At 48.6% G+C, this 15,578-nt stretch overlaps 1 protein-coding gene across 2 annotated transcripts in view; it reads left to right on the forward strand.

The window, feature by feature from the left end:
- Positions 1–15,578, forward strand: part of AKAP13 (A-kinase anchoring protein 13) — a 1,883,770-nt gene that overhangs the window by 96,032 nt on the left and 1,772,160 nt on the right. For both annotated transcript variants that reach the window (XM_069624282.1, XM_069624281.1), the window contains one exon: positions 4,205–4,249. The gene's annotated coding sequence lies outside the window, so the exon portion shown is untranslated. The remainder of the gene's footprint in view (positions 1–4,204; positions 4,250–15,578) is intronic.

A 15,578-nucleotide genomic window follows, 5' to 3' on the forward strand; every position in this document is an offset into this window, starting at 1 on the left:
TTTCATAGTGAATACAAAGGTTCCTTATTTCCTCCTCTTTCACATATCCCTGAAAAGGGATGGGGCGAAGAACGTTCTGCCCTTGTGTTTCGTTCTGAGGGAGCAATATTCTCTTTAGCAGTAACATGGGATTTGCTTTGCCCTCCATAGTAATGGAAAAGCGCTCCTGGATCTCTTGTACCCCGCCTGTGGCCTAAGGAAAAGGGAAGCAAATATGATTTTTGATAATGAATGCATGGATTTTATGTTTTACTCATTCTTTTTTACTGGATCTAGTTATGAAAACGTATTTTCACCCTAGTTTCATTATTGAGGCCTGTCTCTACAGGATACATTTTTAGTTTTTGTGTTTGTGTGTGCTGCTAAGGGCTGGTCTGCAAGTAATGGGCAGCAGGATTGTAGGTTTTGAATTGCATATAATTTAATAGATTTAGAGATAGTAGTGCAATAATGTTTGCGCTGTTGTGTTGTTGCATGATTGTAATTTGTGTAGTTGCCTTCCTTTAGGGGACAGAGCTTTCTGGATAGACTGCTACCGTTCGTCTTTGGTAATTCCTACCTTGGTTGTTCCAGGGCTCTGTGTTTTGTTTCTCATGACCATTTATGGGAGACATTAATACTGCCTATTGATGGGGGTGAAATGTATTAGCCATTTATAAGGCAAATGCTTCATTGAATCTGTGCGTACATCTCTGTACACCTGATCTAGGCTGCATAGTCTGTTGTGTGAACTTATCAACAAAGCTGGAGGAACCATAAGGTCCTGCATGCGATACGCCCCCTCTAATATATGGAGTAATTTTTGTTCTGTGTCTGCTGATATCAGCTCACTGTGAGAAGATTCTTTTTTTTATGCGTGCTTGGAGTGTGAGAGCAGAGTGTGATGGTTTCAAGTGATTGCCCTGTTTTTTGTGAGTGATCTGGGCATTTTGCAGTTGACAAACTGTCAGGGTGTGTTATTTTTTCCGGAACATGGTTGGTCGGGGGGCCTGATGCTGAGTGACCGGCGAATGCTTGTGGGAGTGATTTCCTGGGTCTGGCAGGACCAGCATAGTTGGTTTGTGCCTCCTACTGTAGAGGATGATCTGGGAGTTTCTAAAAAGGGCTGAAAACGTACACTCTCCGCTGGCTAGTGATAATAGACTCTTGGCGCCTAAGTGTAAATGTAGAATTGATGTAGCGAATGGCTTTTTATGCCTGGCAAGTATCTTGCAACTTGACATTTTAGCCCTGTGTACATGTCTCCACTCTTTAAGGCTTTTAATGAAGTACATAATGACTTCAGAATTAAGACGTCGTCTTACTTAAGTGTACCTCCTTCTCCATCCATTGAGCCCAGAATCTTAAATATGTCCCCAGTCTTGTCCTAGGAGTAGAGATGCTGCCCGGGTCCTCTTCCTCACTCTCGTATGTGTTGGGTTCCTCTCCTGGTGGGTCACAGAGCAGGAATCTGGCACAAGGCAGACCAATATGCGCTTCCCGATGTTTGGTGGGGTAAGAGCACTCAAACTGACAACAGCAGAGATGCATAAAGGGCTGCTACTCCTTGGGTTACATTGAATAAGGGTCATCCGGTGCTGCAGTAAGGAACCCAGTCAACCTTTTGCTTTTTCCTTGACATCGCTTTGTATTGGACAATGTTTGGAGACCTACTGTTTTTCTGTTTTCAATTTAGAAGTAGCAGTATTTAGTAATCGTGAAGATATTTAGGCTAACTTGACTGAAGCCACGTTTATAGATTCTTTGCTTTGTATAGTGCTCGTTTTTGTGGCCGTTCTTTGTAATTTATAAATGGCTTTAGTAGGCCTTGGTGGAGTATCTTATTTGCAAGCAGCAGAATATCTGCAGTCAAGGATCTCTACCTCCTGTGTGAAGTGTCTTGCAATGGAGGTCAGCTGCAGCTGAATCAGAGTCTCAAGCCTCCTTCGAGTATCTGTTGGGCTGAGTAGTAAGGTGCAAGTGGGGCTCCATTTACTCTAGTCAACTTGCTACTACCTTTGATTGGTGCTGTTCCTCCTTGCGTTCTTTCTGTCAGGCTTGGTAGCACCCTTAGTTTCTCAGCTGTCCTATATGTCCTTCTCTGCCTTTGCTGTGCTCAACCCCCCTTCTCAATCTCTGCTTTGCTTGTTCTTTGGGGCTTATCAAGATGTCTGGTGTTATTCTTCTGGATACTGTTGTCTACTGATTGGAAGGTGCTCCAAGAGTCATTGGCCGATTTTGAAAGGTGTTACTGAGAGGCGTGTAAACTTGTCCGGTATGTCGTTCTATGCTAAGCATTGCAGCAGAGAAGATGCACAAAGTGGTGTATCGATGATGGGTCCTCTGCATCAGTCTGACTCCTCCTCATCCCCGTCCTGGTTTGGTCTCCTTGTTGCATGGTACTGTCTCACCTACGGCCTACTACAGACACACAAACGCCATGCTCCATGTACACAGCCTAGGCCATGGGCTGGAACTACACCAGGTGAGTGGGGAACCGGTGGCTAGCCCAGGAAACGTCCATATAAGTTCCCAACCGGAGTTATGGTGCACAAGCAGCTTGTGTACCATAACACTCTGCATGGGTGACTGGATGTAGACACAACCAAAGCCCCTCATATACTGTCCACATTGGTATGAATGCCCTGCAATGTACATATCTTTTATTGTTAGAGTTTAACTCTAGCTCGAAAGGATTTCTTGCTGAATCAGTATCACAGACATGCTTCACACTTACAATTGTGGGTCTTCTTATGCTCCCAAAATGAGCTTTCCATTCATGCAAATTTGACAGGATTGGGTTCCATGAAGCAATGTGACCTGGCCTAGTGCCACGCCATCGGCCCATCCAACTCCCCAGGCCCTGCACCCCAAGGAGGAGCGGGTTCCCAGAGTCCAATCTTTCCAATTGCCATCACATCATGTGCATCCTAAAGTAGAAGGTCCAGCTGAGGGGTGGGTTATACGGGCATACCCTTGTCAAGGGGAAACATTTACAAGTATTTTTAAAGTTGCGATCGCCTGTTTCTTTGACGGGTTCACATTTTTATTGATGGACTGGTAGGAGGAAAGACAGCTTGGAGAAATAGTTCACCCAGTGACTGCTACACAAGTAGCCTTCGATCTAAAAGCATTAATGGAGATTCTCACTGGAGGCAGATGGACCTGTATGGTCCTCTTTATCTTCTTATTTGCACATCTGGCACTGTTTTTTTTCTTTTGGAGACGACCTATTGTCCATTATGTCTGCACATGGATATCTAGTGGTTTTCTGCTCATGAGGTGAAGCAGAGAACCGCCAGGTGTTAGTTAACCTGTGTCAATCGCTTTTTGCCTTTACAGACTCCAGGGTGGGCCCTTGATCCCTTTATCTTTTCGCATCATTGTCACTTGGAGCACATTTCTCTCACTTGAAGAGGGAGATTTCAAATGAATTGCGTCGGGGATGCAAACCACGCTTGCCACATGAAACGATTGGGCCATCTGAGCCACTCTTAACACTTTTGTGCTGCCCCCTGAAGGCTTCTAGCGGTCAAAGTGAGCAGAAACGGCCGGGAGCAGAGTTCCGCTACTTTTATTTTTTTCTGTTGATAGTTCCACTACTTTTTACTACCATTTTCTCATTTCCGAAATCGTTCTTTGTGAAGTTAAAGCACACTCCTCAACTTTAGCACCAAATACAGCTAAACTGAAAGGTGTTTCAACTCAATTCGCTGTTAACCAGCTTGGCTGCCACCCTTGAAAAATGTTGCATGCTACCCCCCAAACTATCCTGCTTGCCCCGTCCCCCACGGGGCCACCGTTCCACTACTTTTGTTGGTACCCTTCTACCACTGCCTGTAGCTTCAAGTCGTGTTATGAATCGCACTGTGAGCAGACCAGATTATTGCTTGATGATAGTTCATGGCGGGGGAATGGCTGGTTACTGGCGTAACTTTTTGTGCTAGTTTAAAATTATTTTTTTGCTCATTTTCCACCTCTTGCTTGCATTGAAAAACCAGGGGTGGGCTTGTGCATTTATTTTTAAGATTAAATGCTGTATAAAATCAATTTTAACACATGATTGACCCATAATACAGCATTTCACTGCCAGACTGTGATGGGGCCTTGGTTAGATTTCAAATCCTAACTATTTCTTGCACGAAAAGAAACCATAAATGCACTTGAAAGGAAGCAGTCTTTATACATTTCGGGTTTTTTAAATGTATTGTCTTCTTTTTGACAGGTCTTGGGTTTTCTGTTTTCTTTCTCGTCTACTGAATCTTGGTTGGTAAGTAAATTTAATTTATTTTCATGTATGCATTTTACTAAAATATTGTGCTCCATTTGGGGCTCTGCCATGTGTTTATTTTACTCTGCACCCACTGTCTGGAGTATTTATTGTACCTGTCAACACGGGGCAATGTACATCAAATACGAGGATGTGGTATTTTCTCTGATTTTTTTAGAAATTGATATTTTGTTTTCTGATCGCGCCTTATAGTAGCTGGAAATGACAGCCCTGCAACCAGTTTAGCCCTAAAAAATCCTGCTACTGATTAATTGATCAATTTACAATATTGTTGTTAGTCATTCCGTAGACGGCCCTGGTCTTGCATATTCTTCTCCAGGTATTTATGGAGGGAAAGAAAGTTCAATGGGCACCATGGAATGCGAGGGGCTTTAAGCTAGTTGAAGCATGAAAAGGTGTCTGCAGACCTAGTTGACCATTGAATATGTAAATAAGAGTTCTGAAATCCATCAGAGCATTATGTTTGGGTTCTATGTTAATTTATCGGCAGTCATAAAAAAAAAAAAAAAAAATTGGGCCGATTATTTCTTACTATTTTTATTTGGGGGTGGGGGGCTCCCCCCAGGTCCTCTAAACACCATTCCCGACCCCAACCCTTACTATACCATTCCCCACACCCCTGTTTTTTCGATGTTTTTTGTTGTTGAAGAAAACAGTCAAAAAATCCATAAAAAATGACTGTCGATAAAGCAAGTGATTATTTGAGTCACGGAAAGCCACTGGAGTAGATCAACGCGCCCTCCCCGCGCCCCCCACACACCTCTCCTTCTAGCTTTTACACTTGTTTACCTTGCCTTGTTTCTCTCCTTGTAACTCGGAATCTTTGAACATTTTCACTGGCTTTTTTTCTGGAGGGGGCAATGTACCGATTTTGTTTCTGAAAAGGATTCCGGAGGCGATTACACTTGTTTTGTTTTTGGGATGAATGAGGACATTTGCAAATTATGAGCTGGTGATGGGGGAGGGGTGAGGGTTTATGGGCAAATCTCTTCGTAGAATATAGTCCCTGTGTACTCCGACATAAATCCTTTTGATTTTTCGTTGGGCTTAAATTAATTGCTTGTTAAAGTAGTTTTAATGTTTAAGGTATTGCTGTATGTTTTTAGACGAGAACATTTGAAATCTTTTTTTTTTAAACACATGCAATATTTAACGGCCTTCATTAGTTTAGTGACAGTGTATCCTGACGTCCTCCTGGATAGATGGCTGTAGTGTCTGTGTACAGCAAAGGTTGATGGTACGTGTTGCAGTGGATTCTGTGTGGCTTGCAGGAGTGTAGACTTTAATTGGCCTTCTATGACCCCTCGCTCAAAAAGAACAGGAACCTATCATAGCCTATATGGAGAATTCAGATTTTCCCTACTATCGGAACAGAAAGTCATAATTCTATTCGACACAGAGGTGAAGGATTATGCTCAACTCTACTCTTTACTTCTCGAGCAGCTGCTTACAAAAACCCTGTCAAAAACACAATACAAAGAAAAAACTACAACATCCATGAAAAATGTGTCCTTTTGTAGTTTAGACTTGGTAGGGTGAAAAACGTCCAGGTGACTGTGCCAACTAATCCCAGTCCATTTGATGCTATACAACTCCTGACTGGCTGAATCCCTTGCTCTTTCTTTCGCTGTCACCAACTCAAACTGGTATCCCAACTGTTAAATGCTTCATAACCAACAAATTATCCTGCTAACTCGTGAAACCGCCGGTTTCACCTCTGCTCATGCGTTGAAACAGAACATGTGACACTGACTGAAGGCTAAATACTGGGCGGGCAATCGCAACATGCTAGTTGCCACGCTACGACACACATACTCCTCCCATAGGTACATTTACGCGATTGCTTGGATGGGATAATCCTTTGCCTCCTTGTCTTTAATAGAATAATGACTTTGTTACGATAGTAGGGAACATCTGAATTCTATGTCAACATTGTGTATTGTAGTAGTCCTCTCTGCAGGGGGACCCCATTCAGAAGGTACAATAATGTGGTTTGTGGGAGACAGGATAGTCTGGTCTCATTGCATCTTCAAGGGGGACCTGCCACTTTAATCCAGAACCACAGAGAGCTCCATTAACCAAAGAGACCCTTTGATCTACAACAGATGGGTGGGACTTAATAGTACATGTTTTCACCCCTTTTACCCTTTCTGTTGCAATGCACAGTGGCCAACTCTTATACAAGCTCTGATGTGGCTGCAAGACGGCACATGTTGCTGAACATAATAGTAATAATAAATTACAATTTTACCTGAGGAGCTAGCAGCGAGCATTTTGCAAACCATCTTGCCTTTGAGATCATTAAAAAGCATCAAATGTCTTGGATGCAGCAATAAAGGGTGAATTGGAAGACCTGAATAAACAATGGAGACTGTGGCAACAAAGATGCCAACTTCTGCTGATGCTCCATTTCCTTTGGTTGCCCAGCTTCTTACTGCATGGACCTATATTGTTTCATGAAAACGTTACTCTTGAACCACTGTGCGTACTACTGTTAGTCTTGACAGCAATAGAATGGATCAAGAAGGAGGTGTCGGTGGACAACTGTTGGGAGAAGAGGGTGAAAACTAGAACTTCATTCCTGTTGTCCTTGTCTTCATTTCAGGGTGCTCCCTAACTAAGCGCTAACTCATTCATCGATCCTGCTTCTTTTTACAGTCTCACCCCATCCAATTTCTGTCCAAGTTCTCTTCTTTTCCTGATCTCCTATTTCTACTCTCTTCCTTCCGTTCTTTTCGAGTTGTGCTTTGAAGTGAATGGAGGCAGTGGTACGTGTACTATGCAAGAAACCTACCTGCATTCATCCATATTTGTGCGTATGGGTGATACGCTGTTTGCTCGGATGTTCATAGTATTTGTAATACCCGACTGGCTTGTAATGGTGCTCGGGAGGGTGTTGAGAAAGTGGAAACCAGGGAGGGTTGTTCAAGGGTAAATCGCTACCCTCTGCCTTCCCCCTGGCTTGAAGTGTGGCCTGGTTTCCCCGTGTAGGCAATGATCCGTCTGCGGCACGCTTCTGCAGCTCTCATTTGTCTGCTCTAATAGAAACTATAAGAAGTTTGTATAGGATATGCTGTGCACCATATGCCTAAGGAGTTGTACAGATCCTTTCATATTTCCCCAAACGTTACTACGGGCACCATGCTGCCATTCCTGGGCTTTAATTTCTCCAACATTTGGATTTTTCGTCTTGGAACACTTCAATTGAGTACAATTGACTGAAGTAAAAACAAAAGCCTAGTATAAAAATAGGCAATTCCTGGTCACTTGAGTCATCGAGTGATCTTATCCAAGTTGAAATTGCACCTCTGTCTGTCTGTCCCTGTCCTGTTTTCACAAGAGAGTAGCCATGTTTTTTTCAGACTATGAGGTTAATTCATGCATTATTTGCGCTGAAAAAAACGGAATTTCTGCGCCATTCTGCCCACAAATCCCTGTTTAACAAATGGGGATTTGCAGGCAGAATGGCGCACAAATCCTGTTTTTTTCGGCGCAAATAATCCATGAATTACCCCATAAATGTAAAATTTAATCTTGGTCTGCGTCTTGAGCAGGGGTCGGCAACCTCTGTCTCTCGCGATGTTTTTGCACTAAGACTCCCATAGGCACTAGCCAGCATAGTTAATTGTGAGCCCTGATGGGAGTGGAGTGAAAACCACCTCTGTAGGTTGGAGACTCCTAATAGAAGCGGCGCTTGCCTGGCTGTGCGGATGTTGTTTAACCTGAAGAACCGTCACGTGGTTTCATACTCCGCGAGCAAGGCGAACCTCTGGGAAGTTTCCCAGACCTAGCCAATAAATAAGGCTCGAAGTTGTCTGCGCCGCTTTTAAGCTTGGCCAGACTAGCAGCGCTGTACTGTGCAAGCATAAACACTGTCCTCATCAAACAATAAAAAGGGCACAGTGCTGACACTGTTAAGGCTCCGTGATCTAATAATTGCGTGAAAGAATGTAATGGGGCTATTAGGATCTCTTTGTTACCTATGCTTTATTGTGCGGGAAAATCTTGCTTTTTTTTTTTAAAGGGCGCAGACTTTTTGGTTCACTGTTTTGGTAAAAGTGTTACCCTGCAGTTGCCGCAAACAGTAATCGAGAACCTGGACGTATTTTCCGTCTATATGGCTGTGTTGTCTTGAAGAGGGTTAAACTTAGTTCACTAACCACATGGGTGTTTTTTTGTTTTTCATAGTGGCTTCACACTTTAGCCCTCTAATGTTTTCCTGGGATGCATCACTGCACCCTCTCCATTTTTTGTATTTACTTGTCTGTGCTTGACACTGAAAGTAGCAAGACTTCTCCAGCATGGGGTCTGGCATGGATTCACATGCTCATGAATATTCCCCGTCGTCAGGCTGGGAATCCTCGGTAAAGAAAAAATCTTTATCATTTTTTTTTCTAATAATAATAATTAGGCATTTATATAGCGCTACGAACCCTCAGGTATCTGAGCGCTGCTTATTACCCACGGTGTATGGTGTTTCTGATCTGTCTTTCTTAGTAGTGACCAATCACTGGTCTCTGGGTCATCCTGTCCCCAGGCAATGACTGCCCTCTCCCTAAGCCCCGCTCCTGGCAGCCATCCCCATTACTGTACGTTCAAGTGTTGGGAGTCCTCGTGCTTAGCTCTCGAGCTTTTACTGTGTTTTTTTTGCTTTTTCAAAGAGATTTATCTAATTTTTCGGTTTAATCGAGCCTCAAGCTCCACCGTTTCTACTTCTGATCAACGGGGACCCGTTTCAGATTTATCTACGCCCCTCAAGGGTGAAGTTTTCGTCGAGTTGCGCTTCTTGGAGGGTTCCAGAAGTTTCGGAGGCCTACCACGAGGACGAGAAGAACATGGCCCAGGAGAAGGGAAGCTCGACTCCCGGCAAACTGTTCAGGATCTGCTCTGGATGCAACCTACAAAATGTGTTCAAGGAGGGCGAGCATTCAAAATGCCTTTACTGCCTCCATGAGGACAAAACGCACGTGGAGAAGGACTGTGCGTTTTGCATGAACATGTCGGATCGGACTATGAGGGATCGTCGGACCCGTCTCCAACAGGCTGGAGGGCAAGAGCCCAGCAGGTGAGAAGAAGTCCGAGCGGTCTTCTAAGTCCTGTGAGGGCGTCCCGGCGACGGGGGGGTCCAACAGAAGAGAAAGCACCACGAGTCTGCGGGCACCGGGTGCGCGAACAGTCTGGCTCCTCGGCTGACAGGCAGGGCGCACCTTCACCGACACCAACCGCGAGCCAACGCTAAGGCTTGGGGAAGAGAAAACCCGAGAACCCGGTTAAGCTTCTGGAGAGGCCCCGTCGATCTCGAAGGAACAGGCCGAAGGGGAGCGTGGCTGTGACCCTCCCCATAAGGTGAAGGCCTCAAGCACACCCAAGGTGGCGAAGGCCTTGATCCCGGCCAAGGCCTCGATTGAAGGAGTCGCTGCGGCCCTGGCAAAGCCTTTGGAGGCTATCCCAGTGGAGGCGACCTCTGGGCCCAGAGTTTCCCTGCCTCAGCTGAGGGAATCCTCTTTTAAGCCCATCGAGAAGACCCCTGTGAAGACCCTGGTGGAAAAAGAGTGGGGGTGGTGGCCATTACGACACAGGCACAACCTCAGAGGAGGAACTGAGCGAAAATTTGGAAGAGGCCCGGTCCCACGGGAGGGATCCCGATGAGGGGGACGACGAGAGCGAGGGTGGCGACGACGCGGTTCCCGTGGAGGAGGAACAACCGTTGCTCCCGGCACGCCCGCCACAGCCCGAGCCACAAGATAACTCGTCGGCCATTTTGACGGCAATCCAAACCTTATGCACGGAGATAAGGACGAGACTGCCCCTACCCCCGACGGTCGACCCTGCTGAACCGGGTCTGTCGGGAAGCCCTCCAAACAAGAGGAGAATTCATCCGGCTCCCCCTCAGCCCTCACGGCCTTCTCAGCCTTCATCGCCTTCCCCGGTCCCGAGGGATGACACGGGAACAGACACGGCCACGACGGGGACGGATGGCGACGGCGGCGATGACGGGACTGACCTCCTGTCTCCGATTCCTCGGGCGTCTCCGCCCGCCGAAATTGGCTGCTTCCACGCCATGATTGCCAGGGTGTCCGAGCTTTTTCAGCTCTGCCCCGAAGAAAAGAAGGAAGGCTTCTCTGCCAACGGCGCAAGGCCAAGAGGAAGACGGTCCTTGCGGTGCCGTTGCTGGATGACATCTGGGACGAGGGTCTTGCTCTCCTGAAGAACCCGTCCACGACGCCTGCCAAAAGGGACCGGTACGAGAAGAAGTACCGGGTCCCCGACGGCACCCCTTTGTGCATTAGAGCACAACCGACCCTGGACTCGGTCGTCTCGGCAGCGGCCAAGAAGAAAGTGGGGGGGCTTCGGCTTCAACTTCCCCACCGGACGGCGAGGGGAAAAAACTAGATGCCATGGGACGACGAGTCATCTCGTCGGCGGCAACGACGATTAAGGCGGCCAACGCCCTTGCGATTGTGGCCCGCTACGACAGGGAGTTGTGGTACAAGATTGCCCCCCTGTTGGACTTCCTCCCAGACGACAAGAGGGCAGAGGCCCTGGTGATCCTACAGGAGGGTGAGGTGGCGTCGGACCACGCCATAACTGTGGCCACGGACATTGCCGACACCGGTTTCCGCCAGTTGGGCAACATCGTTTGCCTTTGACGGCGGGGGTGGCTCAAGGCGACGGATTTCCGCCAAGATGTGCAAGCCAAGGTTTTGGACATGCCCTTCGACAGGAACAATCTGTTCGGAAAGGCAGTGGATGAGTCACTGCAGGCCATCAAGACCGACACGGAGACGGCTCGGGTCTTGGGAGTTCTGCAGCAACGGCGGCCGCCCTTTCACAACTCCAGAGACAAGCAAGGTGCCTCCAACGGATTCAGCGGCGACTCTGTGACGTACCGTCGGGCAGCCCGCTCCTCGTCGCAAGAAGCTTACAGGGGACGAGGCAAGCCAGGCAGATCTGGCCATTGTCGTCAGGGAGGCCAAGGCGGTAAGGCCGCCTCCAAGCAAGACTGAACCGGCTGTTGCGTCGGGCCCCCACCGAAGCACCCCGGTGGGAGGCCGGCTGACGAGGTTCGTCAGCGTGTGGGAGTCCATCTCCACCGACCATTGGGTGCTGGATGCCCTGGCCCACGGGCACACTCTGGAATTTCTAAAGAAGTGCCCCTGAATTCCTCCCGTGGCCTGGCAGGAAAACCACGTCCCTTAACTGCTGTTAGAGGTAAGGGCGATGCTCAAGAAAGGAGCCATCGAGCTCGTCCCAAAGAAGCTCCGGAGTATATTCAAGATACTTCTTCGTCAGAAAACAGACAGGAGGCTGGCGTCCCATCCTGGACTTGCGTCGGCTAAACAAATACATCAAGGCACAGAAGTTCCGGATGGTCACCCTCCAGCACGTGCTGGGCCAGCTGGAGGAAGGCGACTTCCTATCGTCGTTGGATTTGGCGGATGCGTACTTTCACATCCCCATCCTAAAAGGACAGCGAAAGTTTCTCAGGTTCGTAGTCCAAGGGCGGCACTACCAGTTCAAGGCCCTCCCATTCAGATTGAAGTCGGCGCCCAGGGTATTCACCAAGTGGCTAGCTCCGGTGGCGGCGCGGCTGCGCTTGCAGGGGATCCATATCTACCCCTACCTGGGCGATTGGCTCATCCGAGCAGGACCAAGGGAGGATGCCGTCGAACACATAGCGAAGACCGTCCGGCTGCTCACAGACCTGGGATTCTCCAACTTCCCCAAATCATACCTGGTTCCGTCGCAGGTCGCACTGTTTCTGGGAGCCAAGCTCGACACAGTGGCGCTACTGGCCTCTCCGTCGGAGGAAAGGACGAAGGCCATTCTGGGCAAGGTGCAGCGTCTGCTGGCCACGGACGTGGCCAGAGTGAGGTCCATCAAGTCCCTTTTCGGGATGATGTCCTCTTGCATCAATCTGGTGCGCCTGTGCAGTCTTTGGATGCGTCCTCTGCAGGAGTTCCTCGATGCCCGTTGGATACAAGCGACGGGCAGCTTCGAGGACAAGATCTCGCTCAACAAAGTATTCTGCCCAGCAATTCGATGGTGGGGCATCCACGCGCATCTCGCAGCGGGCACAGACTTTCAGACCCCAGCATACTAGGTGACGGTGATGACGTATGCCTCCCTGGAGGGTTGGGGCACGCACACCGGAGATCTTCAAGCGAGAGGCCTGTGGCTCCCAGAGGAGAGGCCGCTCTACATCAACATACTGGAGCTCCGAGCAGTGTTCTGGGCCCTACAGTCATTCCTCCCGTCCCTCAAGAGCAAGGTGGTGAGGATCTTCACCGACAACACCACCGCGATGTTCTACATCCGGAAGCAGGGCGGAACCAGGTCCTCGGCCCTATCCAAGGAAGCCCAGGATCTGTGGCATTGGGCCGTCGCCCCAAGGGATGTTTCTGGTGCCTCTTCATCTGGCAAGAATAAAAAACACGATCGCTGATTCACTCAGCAGGGAGCTGCGCTCGTGCCACGAGTGGGAACTACGCCAGGATCAAGTGGATCGACTCTTCCGACGATGGGGCGAACCCCAAATCGATCTCTTCGCGACAGCGACGAATTCCAAGTGCCGGAGGTTCGCCAGCAGGTTCCCCCACCCGAGGAGCATGGGCGATGCTTTCTCGTTCCTCTAGGACGGCCTATTTCTTTATGCGTTCCCTCCGCTGCCGTTGCTGCTCCGGCTTATCAACCAGCTCAAGGGGTCCCGGTGCAGGATGATCCTCGCCGCACCGGCGTGGCCGAGACAGATCTGGTTCCCGGACCTTCTGGACTTGTCAACGTCCACACCAGTCAATCTGCCGATGGACGCAGACCTTCTCTCCAGAGAAGGAGGCGCCATTCTTCAGCACAACCTGGAGTCGCTGAACTTGCAGGCCTGGCTCCTGCAACACTAGAGTTTGGAGGGTACGATATCCTGGCCGACTGCAGAGAGGTTCTTGCAAAGGCCAGGACGTCCTCAACTCTCAAGTGCTACGGACATAAATGGAAGTGGTTCTCTGTCTGGTGCCGTGCACAGAAGATTAACCCTCTGTGGATTACGGCCCCTCAAGTACTGCCATACCCACTGTCGCTGGCCAAAGCTGGACTGGCTCACGCCTCCATCAAAATACATCTGGCTGCAATCTCCCGATATACCAGGACTACGGGACGGGCGTCCTTGTGGTCTCATTGCCTGGTGAAAGAATTCATGAAGGGACTATTCCGATCATTCCCGCCGGTGAAGGCTCCTGCCCCGGCGTGGGAGCTTAATGTGGTGCTGACCAGGCTCATGGGGGGCGGCCCCATTCGAGCCTATGCATTCGGCGCCTTTGAAGTTCCTGCCATGGAAGACCGCTTTCCTCGTGGCCATCACCTCCGCACGACGAGTGGGAGAGATCCAGGCCCTATCTTGCAAGCCGCCATACTTGACTTTTCATGACACGAGGGTGGTGCTGAGGATACACCCCTCCTTTATGCCCAAGGTGCCGTCGGACTTCCACCTCAATGAGCTCTTGGTGTTGCCAGTTTTCTTCCCGTCGCCTTCGTCGCCGGCCGAGAGGACTTTGCACTCGCTGGATGTAGCTAGAGCGCTAAAGTTCTACGTGGACCGCTCGAAGAGTTTTCGGAAGACGTCACAGCTGTTTGTGAACTTTGGGACTGTGAATCAAGGGAAGGCTCTCTCGAAGACTTCCATTTCCAGATGGCTCTCCGGCTGCATCATGCACTGTCACCGGTTGGCAAACCGACCGTTGCCCGGCCGTCCGAGAGCCCATTCGACCAGAGCGATCGCTGCTACCTAGGCGTTCCTGTCTGGTGTGCCCCTGCTGGACATCTGCAGGGCTGCGACGTGGAGGTCGACGCACACCTTCACAAGATTCTACTGCGTCGATCGGGACTCCAGGGAGGAGTCCAGGGTCGGCCAAGCAGTGCTACGCAACCTGTTCGCCTAAGGTGAGGCTGGTGAGGAGGTAAGAGATGCTTAATGTTGAGTTGTTGTATTGCTTAATGTTGAGCCTGTTGCCACCTCCCGTGGTTGTGCATGTGTGTACTGCTATGTATTCTCTTATTCATGAGCATGTGACTCCATGCCAGACACCATGCTGCAGAAGGAACAAGTTACTTACCTGTAACTGTTGTTCTCCAGCATGGGTCTGGCATGGATTCACATGCGAACCCTCCCGCCTACCCCTCAGCGGCTCTTCACTTGGTCATACTGCCACTTTACGTGCTACCAAATCTGAGGATGGCTGCCAGAGGCGGGGCTTAGGGAGAGGGCAGTCATTGGCTGGGGGCAGTATGACCCAGAGACCAGTGATTGGTTACTACTAAGAAAGACAGATCAGAAACGAAACTGATACTGATTTTATTTTTTTCTATACCGAGGATTCCCGGCCTGATGACGGGGAATGAGCATTTGAATCCATGCCAGACACATGCTGGAGAACAAAAGTTACATTAAGTAACTTGTTCCATAAGGCGCCTGTCTCAGAATGCACATGACCACCCTTCACCATTACTGCTCCTTGTTCAGATGATGTGACCTGTAAATGCAAATCCTCGGAAAATCCAGTAGCTCGTACAGCATTAACTAGTTTTATGGTGATTGTGTATTTTTTAAAATGTTGTTTAATTTCATTTTTTTTTTTACTTTATTGTGCTATGGTTTCAATATACCAAACCTTCACAAAACGCAGTGTTGTACAAATAAAAACACAGATTCAAACAATTCTATATAAGACAATACGATGAGGAATGATAAAAATCATTAAACATGAAAAGCATCAAATGTTGCATCCATAATTAAGAGCTCCTAGGTTAACACTCGTTCATACTCAATAAGTCTTAAGCAAGAGAGGGGACTGAACATCTAAAGGCTAATGGTGTCGCTGAATATGATGAATGTAAAGTGCTCATCAGTCGCTGCCACATGTCTCCATTAAACACAGCAGCACTAGAAGGACCAAACCGACTACAGTGGAAGAATCCTGAGGATCTGATGGTACAAAGATGCCATCTCATTGGGTTTACAGAGCCTGCAGCATCGCTTCTTAAGTTCTAAGCAAACACGCGGGCCTATGACCCGGAGGGTGGGATAACGATTCGGTCTGAATCTCCGCAATCTTGACCTTCATGCACTTGCACGTTCTGAATGTCACTGGGCCTAGTATGATCGTTGTTTGTTCTCCCCTGTTCCCCTCCCTTGCCTTGTCGCGCTCTGAAACACTTGTGTAAGAAGACGATACAAATACAATATCATATCATATATAAAGAAACGGGGCAGCGTCTTTACAATGGAAGTTTGCAGGGAATATATTGACGGAACCAC

The sequence above is a fragment of the Ambystoma mexicanum genome, chromosome 11, assembly GCF_040938575.1.
Source record: "Ambystoma mexicanum isolate Mex_15411 chromosome 11, UKY_AmexF1_1, whole genome shotgun sequence".
In the NCBI taxonomy this organism is placed as follows: Eukaryota; Metazoa; Chordata; class Amphibia; order Caudata; family Ambystomatidae; genus Ambystoma; species Ambystoma mexicanum.